Below are 13,351 nucleotides of genomic sequence, written 5' to 3' on the forward strand. Positions count from 1 at the left end.
AGACTAAATATAACTACAAAGTCATTTTAATAGAAAAAAAAATATAATGATAACAAAGACAACTAAATTGAACAAAAAAATTACATTGACTAAATCACGATACGAAATGATTAAACATGATCTCTTAGTCCCTTGCCTTGGATTTGGGGTAATCCAAGGGGGTGGTGGATTACCAAATTAGAATGATAATATGGCTTAATACTTTCGTCATTCCAAGATTGTGACCACCATAACTCCATTTCCATCTCAAACCATCTATCATCTATAAAATAAATAGAATTTAAGAGTGACATTAACTGATTTCCACCCAAAAACGCAACCCAAATTCCACATTTTTCTATAATTTATGCCTAAAATCTAAAGGTAAGACTTGATCAACAACATTAACTTTTTTGTTAAAAATATTTTTAATGAATCATTTGATGAACAAGAAATCACCAGTTGTCTTCACTGATAAAACTGACTTAACATTGACTCTTGGAAATTTTCAAGCACTAGAGTGGTGTTGAGGGTTGAATGCTCATGATTTTAATCTGAAAATTACTCAAAAAAGCCCATAACTCCAGTAAACGATTATTCGCCAACAACTTTGGAGATAAAAATCTTCCACAAAGATAGGACGAAGTAGAACCTATCCATTAGGTGGAAGAATTCATCAGAAATTAATGGTAGTTTTGGCTACATCATCCAGAACTACCAAGCAGCCCTGAGAAGAGTCCACCCACCAAGTATCAACAGCAGGCCCCTCAAAAACAATCTTAAGCTGGTAAACCTTGTTTTCTGAAAGGTTAAAGAAGTAGCGAGTTGTAGAGTACATTTTTGGTTGCCAGGAAGCATGAGCCATGGAGTTTAAAGGCAACAGGTTGAAGAGGAAAATTGGGATTGTGATTGTTCTTGTGCGGCTGATCAAGTACAAACAACATTGAAGTGAATGCAGTCGACAGAAGAAAACTTTCTTAAGATAACTCCAAAGAGTTCGACAAGGAGGTCTGAGCATGGATGCGATGATGAATAGTACTTCAATACTTTCGGAAGTTTTGCTTGTGCATTGCATTTTGTTATTAGTTTTCTCTAATATTTCAATAATTTTTATTGTAAAAGATTATAATATTCAATGTTTATATTTTATAGACAAATTTTTATTGTAAAAGATTATAATATTCAATGTTTATATTTTATAGACAAAATAGAAAGACAATAAGAGTAGTATAGTGATTTTATTATACTATATGTATTTATAAATTTGAAATTTATATGATATAGTGACTAATATAAATAGGCATGTTTCATACCTACTCAAGAATACAAATTTCATTTTAATAAATAAGAATACAAATATCCATTAATAATTTTTTTTACATTCTTAATTGTGTGTGTGTGTTTTTTTTTGGTTGGACTTTGTTTCAACTTTTGCAAGTGTCTAAATTTGAGCAAAAATAACCTATTTAAATCAATTTTTTTAGAATATTGACATCAAAATTTCATTATAGTTAAATAATTAATACACCACTTAAAATAATTAATATAAAAAAAAGTATTTACCCTATTAGTAATCTTTTTATTTACATTGAATGTCATATTCTAAATCTATTATTATTATTAGTCCAAATAAAAATAGTTGCTTATATAAAATTTATAAAAGTAATTATATAAATTCCTCTAATATAAATAATAAATATGTGCATTAACTCCATTAGCTTATTCAATAAATTAATACTTTGATATAAATGAAAATTTTATTGAGGTAGAATCTTAGATATATAAAATCTCAAAGAATGCACCAAGACTTCATACTTTCCCACATGAGGTCTATATATAATTCATGAATAAGCTAATCTTTCACTAAAAAAATAATTCAGCTAATCTAGTAACTAAAGATTCCATTCCTTTTTTTCCCGCTCCAATGACAATCCACGCCGTGAATAAGGACGGGCTTCGAATTGTTTCTCAATTTTGGTTTCTACGAGTACGTCTTCGATTGAAAATTAAGGAAGGTGTCATTCATTAAGGAAATCTGATAATGAGCAGTTCTCAATTAGTAGATCGATTTAATTGCCAGTTTTGTGTATCATACGATGGACTATCAAGCATCTCACTTCTTTCTAAATAGTTCTATATATAAAGATGAATTGCGGAGAATACGATCAAATCAAAGAGAGATTTCACAAGATGGGACTGTCTTCTTTTCCTTCATTTCCGTAATAAGGGTCTCATAAATTGCCATTATGAAACTCTTTGAATTAGTTGAAATGGAGAAGAAGTTGAAATGATTTCTTTTCAAACTTACCTTTTTCCTGCATTACCACCACCATAAACAACAATTGCTGTCTGCTGATATGACATATTTTTTCTATACACATCCATATAATGCTAATGTGGCATGTTAGGTCATATGCTGGTCAAAAATCAAAATACTTTATAAAGTTATATTCATTATAAATTTTGAATATATTCAACTAATGAATAATTTATTCATCACTTATATAATAATATTTAACAAGTTAACTAAATAAATCACACTAAAATGTGTTAATAATATATGCATTCAAATTGATTAAACCATGGCTTTTGAGTGGAGTTGCAGTGTGCCTTTGTGTTAGAATCACTTTCCCTCTCCCTTGTCTGTGTGTGTTTGTTTCTCCAAAAAAAAAAAAAATGATTAAACTCAAAAGTGATAATACATTACAAATGACCGAAATAATAATTTATTTTCATCATTCATCATCTTGCCTAATCAACTCCATTTAAGTCAATTTTATCATCATGTTCATCATTTTGCAAACTTATTTCTTCATTGAAATTTTCTTCATCATCATCAACATTTACTATCTCTTCTTATTCTTTTATTTTAATATTTCTTATTACAAAAAATATTTCTTCTTAGCATTCTAGTTTCTTAGACTTATAACAATAATAAAAAAATAATTATATTATCAGCTAATATCTTATTCATAGTATAGAAAAGAAATTTGTAAATATGAAAGTGAAGTGAAAGTGTGTAGTCCAAATTTTGTAGGAGAAAGGGGGGAAAAAAACTTATGGACATGTTATTTTATTAGACTAAATTAAATAACCTAATAATTTTGTGTTAAAAAAAAACTCTAACAACTTGTTAGATTTAAATAAAAGTACAAATTTTAACAAAAAAAATACATTTTAAAGCATGTGTCTATGTATCATACGATATGCACGATTTTTTATGTTCCGATTCATACAATACACACTTTATGAGCACTTCCAATATGCCACTATGATGCAAAACTTTTTACATATGATACGATATGTATCGTACTATACGTATCACAATATATATTGCAATACTACAACTATGTTTGGCATTTGAGAACATTAAGGTTGTTGGTTGGTGATAAGGGCACCTGTGTAGGCTGTGTTTACAAGTTACAAACTTACAAGTGTAGGTGTTAGAGACTATGCTGGTGTAACAGATTAGGCATGGAGTTTGAAGGCAGCAGGGAGAAGAGGAATGGGATGGTGCTTATGCTTGTGATGCGGATTTATCAGAATTCGAGTTTAGATCTATATACATGAATAATTCTGGTTCTCTTTGGAATTGATTTTGCTTTGTTTATTGGCAATGGCTTATCAAACGGGATTACAACTAGAGGGAGTGGGTGTTAATTAATTGTGTTAGTTTTTAGACCCCTAAACACAGTATTTAACCTGATTTTATGCTCAATTTATTAATTAAGTCAATTATGCATGCCTTAGGTTAAACATAAATCAATTATATCATGTAGCAAAAATATAAATAAAGCATAGATATGATGACCCAAGAAAAACCAATGAATCAAACTAGTTTCAAGGTAAAAAACCTAGGGGTAACAATCCCAAGAAGAACATTCCACTATATCAAATAGAAGTTTACAGTCAAAACTATGAATTTGTAGTAAATTTAACCGTGATTATCAAATCTAGTTCTAAAACCCTCAGGCTTTTTTGATGTGGATCTTCTCCAACATGAACCAGTGGTTAACGCTTTAGATCTCTAACATAGACCTCCAGTCTATGATTCCAAGACCACCTTTAAAGGTTTAGATCCAGCACCTTTGATGACTGGTATGCAGCAACTTCAGATTTACTGATTCTAATAGTACGTAAATTGATTTCCAATAGTGACTTTGAAAAGAGAAGCTCCCAAAGTCTCTACAAAACGTACCTTAGGGTTTTATTTATATACTTAGTGAAGTAGATTTGAAACCCTAATCATTTGTTGGGCCAATGGGCTGTTGGGCCTAAATTAAAATTCTACAGAATAGCATTTTGATCTATCAAACCATCTTCTTGATCGGTTGAGCTTGATGTATTTCTCTAAACCTGCAGCTTTCTTGTTCTTGTATTCTAACTTGCAACACCTTGAGCATTGTCTAATATACCCAGGGACGGACTCGGGTGGGGGCCTAAGGGGGCCAGGGCCCCCCCCTGGGCCCAAAAAAAAAATTTCAGTAGGTAAAATTTTCAAAAAAAATAAATAAATAAAAGATTTGGGCCCCCTTACTTTGTAGCTCAAGCCTCCCTCCAAAAATCATGAACTAGAACCATCCCTATCCCAGCTGGCCAGCCTAGAAGGCAAGAGCCCATGTAAATCTTAAAAAAAAAATGTAAAAAAGAAAAAAGAAAAAAAAAAACCCAGCAGTCCAAAACCAAACGGAAAAAGCGAAAATTGAAGGAAAAAGAAAAGAAAAGAGAGAGGCGAGACAGAGAAAGTAAAAGGCGACTGGTGAGAGACTTAGAGAGTACTTCGAGTAGAGACCCATCTCAGCAATCTCACTGCCCACTCCGTGACGTCGCTGGTCACGCTATAACGCCGCCACCATGCGAAAGAGACCTATCTCGCAGACAGACCTGTCCTTGTGTTAGCCATCACATACGCAAATGAGAAATGAACACACCAATGTCGCCACGCGAGACGCTGCCGGTTGCTCGATCTGCCCAGCCCAGCTTTATTGCTTAAGCCTTCACAATTCACAAGTATTTAATCTATCCTTTCCTTCAAAACCTAATATAATGTTTGTAAATCTCAGAATCTAACAATCTGTGCTTGTGGACTTATGGTGTTTGTGTTTTTATTGATGAGTGATGAACTAATGTTGGTGATTGTGAAATGAATCTGTGCCTGACTGCTTGTGGTGTTCTTTTTTTTTTTTTTTTTTTTTTTTTTTGGCTTTTTGGCTTTGTGACTCTCTGTCACTTTGTGTTTGTGATTCTCTCTCTTATATTATATAGATGAGAGAGAGTAGAGTTTGTAGAGATTAGAGAATATATTAGTATAGTGTTTGACTATTTGTTCTTTGTTGACTGATAGTTGGGCAATAATGGGACAAGTGACAAAAAAAAAAAATGGTAAAGTTAGGAAAAGTTTTTGTTGGTAGTGTAGAATAAATTCATAGTGTCGGTAGTGGGATTGGGTGAGTGTGAGAAATATGGAGACAAGACAAAGACAAAGAGATAAATAAAGGCAAAGACCAAAGACAAAAGACAAAAACAAATCATATAATATAGAAAATTTTCACAAAAATTTAAGAAAATAACGGTGATTCACTTGCGGGCATTTTCAGCTATGAAAGTTGTCAAAACTAACCTTCGAAACAAAATGAAAAATGATTTTTTGAAGGACTTTTTGATGTTATATATTGAAAAGGATATAGCTTCGACATTTAGTTTGGATTCAATCATAGATGATTTTGAAGATTTGAAAGAGGGTCGAGTTCCCTTTTCATAGATGATTGTATCCCGAAACAATAGTGTTTTGTGTCTTTTGTTTTTGTTGGTAGATGATTATATCTTAATATATTAAAAAACAATGATTTTTGGATATTTGTCTTGGTTGATAGTTTATTAATACTATATGGATGCGTATTTGAAATATTTTTTTCCGCTTATCTCCGGCCCCCTCTAGCTTGAAATCCTAGGTCCGTCCCTGAATATACCCTATAAACTTTAAGATCTATATTTAAACAAGTTTGTGTTCACAGTTTGCCAATTGTTTTAAGCTTTTAGAACCTAACAGATTGGTTTTTCAAATGGATTTGAAGTTAGTCTACACCAAGAAATGCTTGGTTCATAACTATTAACTTTCTATGGCAGCTTTTTTAGAAACTTATTTTAGTTAAATTTGTGTATAATTAATGGCTAGTGTGCAAGTAAGGAATGGTGGTAGAAACCTCTAAGATCTAAAACACTAGTAGCTATACAAAGAATAATGGCAAGTTGATACTGACAAACCGTTTGGATTCCATCTAAATCAGCTTACCTTAAGGCACAAATTGCCAATAGTGAATTTGGTATAACATTATACGGTTTTCATTTCTACCGGATTACCTGTTAGGTACGACACCGTTTCACAGGTCAATAACAAGAGATTAGGATAATTAGATGTCGTTCCAAGTGTATTTATTTAACTTGTGCAACGTCGTTCAGGATGTTACTAAGTGAGTATTCAGCACGATATCGTTTTGTTTGATGGATTATTTAAATTTAATAGGGTATTAGTCAGATGAGTGGAATTATTGTTTTGTATATTGCATTAACAAATTTTAGTTGTCAAGAATCAAGATATAAACAAATTTATTTTGGTTATCAAATTAGGAATATTGTCATTAAAACTACTGCTTTCTATAAGGATATTTTACTATGTTAACCTAGACTATTATTATTCACTGTAGCATGTGTGTGTGTGTGTGTTTTTTTTTTTTTTTTTGATGGGAAGACTGAGAATTTATTCCATATGAGAAATAGAAATTACATCATGGATAAGAACTTGCTCAATAAAGGATTCTCTTCAATCCAAATAATGTAGTCAACAATGCAAGATGCATGTTTAGTTAAGAGGTGTGCTGGTCTATTACCCTGTCTCCTAACATGAGAGAATTCAATCCACCTAAAATCCTTGGCCATTTCCTGCATTCCCCGTACAACCTGTTCCACGGAGGATAGGGGAAAAGATTTCTCACAAAGAGCATTGTATACAATCATAGAATCCCCCTCAAGGATAACATCTTGGATGCTAATGTCCTTAACGAAGAGCAACCCAACTTCGAAGGCTTTTTCCTCTGCCTCCACTGCCCCTATTGGAGCCATGATCTTCTTGCACAGCGCTGCTTCGACCCTCCCTTTATCATCCCTAATGATCACACCTAACCCCACTGCCTTATAAGCCGAGAAAATTGCACCGTCAACATTAATTTTGAACCAATGTGCCTATGGAGGTGACTAGGATGTAGCTCGCTCAATCACCGGTGGTGGATTGCATTTAGCCTCAACTGTTGCCTCGTACTCAGCGAGGTAGTTTAGTGCCCATTGGACCAAAGCTTGCCCTATTTTCTTCTTCCCACCATGCCTAATCTTGTTTCGACTGTGCCACAAAGCCCATGCAATGGTAACCACCCGAACTGCCTAATCATCTCCTACTCCATCAATCATTAGCAGATTACATAAAAGGTCTTGGAACGTTCGACATTCTCCACTCTGTGTCGTGTTGGTGGTGCAGGTTTCAAGGTACTTGCTCGCCTAGATCACAAAAGAAATAAATCCTTTGAACGTGTTCTAGCCATGCAAACAAAAACCCTATATGGCCCAGATGGTTTTGACCTCTGGCTAGGTAAGGGAGGTCCCCTTAATTCCTATCTCAAAGGTGTCATAGTTGCTCATCTTCACAAGGAGATGAGGCCTAAATACCTACAGTTGATACTTGATTAACTCTTCATCCAAGAAAAGGTGAAGGAGTTCTTAGAGTGGTCAACCCTCCGCGGGTGGGTTAAGGAATGGTTGCACTATTTCCGCTATTACTATACAGTACATTAATGCAACCCCAAGCCTCGTGAGCTTTTGGACATCTCCATAAAATATGCCCAATAGACTTCGACTCCAAACTACAACTATCACAAATATCATCTTGTAATGCCTGCCTTTTCATCAAGTTTGCCTTCGTTGGTAGAGTATCACGACAAGCTCTCTATCCGAAGTGTCCAACTTTGTGCAGGATTGGTAAGTTCCAAACCGTCCTCTAGAACAATGGATATGATTGCTATTTGAGCTATCTCCTCGATTGGTAGGATAGGACAGTTTCACTGCTAATTTGTAAGCACTGCGCACACTAAACAGCCCATTTGGCATCTTCGTCTAGATTAATTTATCTGTAGGCAGCCAAGAACTTAATGGAATACTCTTGACAATCTCAGCTTTGTGGGGAAGAAGTAGAGCATTAATAATTGTAGATTTCCAGCTCGTAGTGGCAGTATCAATCAGCTCATTTACTCTCTTATCAGAGTGCAAAAAAAGTCTTGAAGAAACTACTTTATATGTGGAGGAGATTGGCAGCCATCTATCCTCCCAAACTTGAATGCTTGCACCATTGCCTACCCTCCATCTTAAACCTTCTCTAACCAAATTTTGGGTAGCCATGATACTACGCTAGGTGTAAGAAGGATTGTTACCGAGTGAGGCATGTGCAAAATCACTCATTGGGAAATATTTGGCCTTTAGAACCCTATACACCAAAGAATTTTGACCCATTTGAAGCCTCCATCCTTGTTTTGCAAGAAATGCCAAATTAAAGAGCTCTAGATTCTTGAAACCCATGCCCCCACATGACTTTGGTTCCCACATCTTCTCCTTGCTAAGCCAAGCAATTTTCTTCTCATCTTTCATTTGTCTCCATCAAAAGTTTCTAATCATACTCGTTAACTCCTCACAAAGAGAGTTTGGTATTTTGAAGCAACTTATGGTGTAAGTCAGTATAGCTTGGGCCACTACTTTAATTAGGACCTCCTTCCCAACTTTAGATAACATTTTCTCCTTCCAGCCTACTAACTTTTTACCAATCTTCTCCTTTATGTCATTGAAAGTATTCCTTTTGTTTCTCCCCACAAGTGTAGGCAAAGATACTTTTCATGCTATTTAATAACTTGAGCACCAAATCTCCGTTTAATCTCTTCTTGGACATCTCCAGAAGTGTTATTGCTAAAAAATAAGGAGGTTTTTGCCCGGTTCAATTGCTAGCCTGATGCTTTCTTATTTACTTATAGGACTCATTGTAATGAGTCACATTCTGCTAGAGATGATTTACAAAAATCAGGTTGTCATCAATAAAAAATAAGTGAGAAAGCTTTGGTCCACCACGGTAGACAGCTAGCCCCTCCATTTGTCCACTACAAACCAAGGCTTTGATCAAAGCTGATAAACCTTCTGCACGTAAAAGAAAGAGGTATGGAGATAGGGGATCACCTTGACGGATATCCCTTGATTAAATAATATGTCCCCTAGGACTCTTGTTTATCTTTATGGCATAGGTAACAGAAGTCACACACTGCATAATCAAACGTATCCACCTCTCTACAAAACCCAACTTTTCATTATTTTCTCCAAACACGCCCACTCCACCTTATCATATGCCTTACTCATGTCAAGTTTGAGAGTCATCTCTCCCACCCTTCCTCCTTTTTTTCTGACTAATATGACGTATGGTCTCAAAAGCAACCAAAACATTATCAGTGATTAACTTGCCATGCATAAAGGCACTTTGGGTTTCACTAATAATAAAGGGAAGAACATTTTTTAGCCTATTTGCTATAGCTTTTGAGGCAATCTTATATACAACATTACATAAACTAATAGGCCTATAATCAATTATTCTCTTTGGTTCTTTTTTACTTTTGGAATAAGCACAATATGAGTCTCATTAAAATTAAGAGGAGATATATGTTAGGAACCCGGTGATTCTTAATGGAGATTGATGGGAATTATAGGAAAATTGATGGGAATTGTAGGAAAATTGACTTAATTCGAGGTAGTCACCCTCCATAGAGAAAGAAAGAGATTAATAGAGAGAGATGCACTAATGCACTAAGAAATTGGTTTATTCTTCAATGATGGAAATGTGATTATACAAGTAGGTATTTATAGAACCATAAAATTATTCTATTGGCCCACATGGCCTTATCCTAATGGTCCTATTATTCCCCATGTGCATTAATAATTCCAACATGTGCTAAATGTGATTAACATGCTTGGAATTATAACTAACTAACTAAATCTACAACAATTATTTTCCATATGCTTATAGCATTCCTAACATTTCCCTCCCCTTGAAAACACCTTGCCTACAAGGTGTTATTGTGAAATAGCATCTTCATCAAAGGAGATCTTCCAATGGACCAATACCTTAGTGACATTTTGATCGCCATATACATGCATTTCTCTTTGTCAAGTGGTCCCGTGCACATGAAGGTTTCTTCTTCGTAGATCTTCAAACTTTGCTCTAATTCTTGAGCCTTCAATGGTTCTTCAATCTTTAAGGTCTCATTGGTTCTTTGAACCTTGGAATGTTCTTGTATCCTCAAGACCTCATTTGATTCTAGAACCATTAAAATTATTGGTGCTTGCATCTTGGATTCTTGGATCACCGACACTTGGATTATCAATTCTTGAATCTTAGACTCTTGAATGGAAGCCTCCATTGGTGCATCAAGAATTGGTTCTTGAAAAATCATCATCACCTTCTTTGTTGGTTCTTTGGACTGAACTTCAAGGGCAGTGTGTACATGTATACCATCATCCACTTTGACACAAAAATCAACATCCCAGCTTGAAACAACAGCAGTAGATTCTTGGAACTTGATTTGTTCTTTGAGTTTTATTGAATCAAGAGATTGTAACTCCTTTTCTGTCATGTTCTTGAGACCCTCTTGCAATATTGAGAGCTCTTCATTCATGGCCTTTTTAGATTCAGGTAAGACTTTGACCTTCTCTAAAACGGCATTGTGAGATTTATACAAAGTCTTGAAATCCTCTAAAACTTTGTTCACTATTTGCCGTAATTCTTTCCAAAGCTTTCTTCGGTCACATTAGTCTGAATCAAGATCGATGGCTCTTATACCAACTGTTAAGTGATTGGTTATTGAGAAAATGCAGAAAGGAAAGAATTGAAGAGGAGAGGGAAGAGATAGAATTGAATAAGGATGAAATAGTTACTTCGAGGGTAACCACCACTAGGCAAAGAGAGAGAGAGAGAGGGAAAATTGGTTAATTCTCAGCATAATCCCATTTCTCCACACCAGCATCTTTTATACAATTCATTCCCCTTCCTACCAAAACTAACAACCTAACTAACTGAACATAACAAACACTAACTAACTGAATATAACAAACACCACAACCATAACTGGTACTAACAAATTACTAACAGATTATCATATATAGTGCTAACAATTGCCTAATCAAATACAGTGCTAATCATACAATCCACTACTAGTTACCTAACAATATACCAAGATTAAGGAAGTCAAGTACCGTTTTAGTGACCACTACACCGCTTGTATTCCAAAAATGTTGGAAAAATAGAGGGGGCATACCATTTGGGTTTGGAGCCCTTAGGGAGTACATTTGTTTCAATGCCAATCTGACTTCATGCTCAGTGAAATTTTGGACTAGCTCTTGGTTCATGGAAGTTGAGACTTTTGGTTGGATTGCATTTAGGATCTCATTGAACTCTGACGGGTTGCTTGAGGTGAATAAGTTGTTGTAGTACTCCACCACAATCTCCTCCATCTTAGTCTCATCAACTTGCCATACTCCATTAGCATCAAACAGCCCCTCCATATAATTCTTTTTGTGTCTAGCTGAAGGTTTTGCATGAAAAAAACTTGTGTTTCGATCTCCTGCTTGAAACCAATTGAGTCTTGATCTTTGGTGCCACATTTCATCTTCTTTCTCCAGCCAACAATTCAACTCAATCCTAGTATTCTTCAAAGCTTGGATCATTCTGGCGTTGATGTTTGTAGTTCCAGCCATTCCAGTCTTGCTTGTAGTGCAGCAACTGACTTACCAACATGCCTAAATTCTGTTTTGTTCCAAGCATCCAAAGAAGACCTGCATCTCTCCAAACAATTTCCCAGCACCCAACTCGTGGCTGATGATATACCATACCATCCTCCCATGATATACCATCGTCTCGCTTTCTTTTTCTTCTGCCTTTGTGCCAAATGAAGATATAGAGGAGAGTGATCAGATGTCGACGAGGAAAGGTGATGAAGTTTAGCTGCAAGAAATAAACCCAGCCAGTCCGATGTTGCTAATGCCCGATCCTCCTTTCCTGAATTTGTACCCATCAGACCGCTGGTAGACAGAAATTGTAATTATTATTACAGATACATCGATTGCCAAAAGTTTAAATAGTGTAATTAAGAATAAAATAAAGATACATAAATAATAATATAAATCTAGCATAATAGGATACGGGTGCGGCGGAATACGTTTATTAATTAATTATTAAATTAATTTTTATTTTTATTTATTATATATTGTTAAGCATTTTTTTCATATAATGTTAAATATATATATATATATATATCAATTAATAATAATTATTATAATTATCATCAATTAATATATATTGATTAATAATTTTTTTCATATATATTGCTAATATAAATATTAGTACATAGAATTTATTGTAAAATTTTTATAGAAATATCGTAGCATTACTTAAAATCCAAATTATTTTGCCTTTTTGCTTTTGATTTCCCTCCCCTCTCACTTGCCAACAAAGCACGGTCGCTCATAAATGTTTATTATATATTTATTTCTCACCACATATTATTAAAATATCTATAAACCATATACTTCTTCCCTGTCTCTTTCTTCTTCTTCAGTTTTTTTTTTTTTTTTTTTTTTTTTTTTTTTTTTTTTTTTTTTTTCCTCAATGCAACTTCCAAATTCTTAGTCCAGCTTATGCATGCAACAACATCTAGGACGCATGTGCAGCTGCGTCCAGGCCACACGTCGCGTCCTAGCCGCGTCTGAATAAAGGGAAGTTGTATGGGAAAGAAAAGAGGTAGAAACAATTTTTTTTAAAGACATTTTTGTTAGGTATGAAATAAAAGAATGAAATAGAGTGAAATGTGTTAAAGGACATTTTTGTCATATAATTATCAAAGATAACTATTAAAACCAACTTCACGCCTAAATAAATACCATCTGTAAAAGTTATGTTTTCACAAGAATGAGAAATCTAGTACTTACTAGTAGTGGCAGAGCCACACACAAGGGTGGGGGCCATGGCCCCCCAAAATTTTAAGAAATCCCTTTATAGAATGTAAATTATTTACATTGCAAGAAATGTTGCTTGTAAAAATTGTAGTTAGCCCACCCCAAATTTTTGAGTCATATCATGCTATTAAAAGAAGGGTTCGGTTAATGGGCACACATTAAGCCATCCATTTTTGGAAACATTTTCTCGAAAACTGAAAAAGATGTTAATACTTTTTCAATTCTCGAGAAATTTTTTTCCAAAAATAGTTAATTATTGTGTGCCCTAAAAGAAAGAGAAATCAAG

Source organism: Quercus robur, chromosome 6, assembly GCF_932294415.1.
Source record: "Quercus robur chromosome 6, dhQueRobu3.1, whole genome shotgun sequence".
Taxonomy (NCBI): domain Eukaryota; kingdom Viridiplantae; phylum Streptophyta; class Magnoliopsida; order Fagales; family Fagaceae; genus Quercus; species Quercus robur.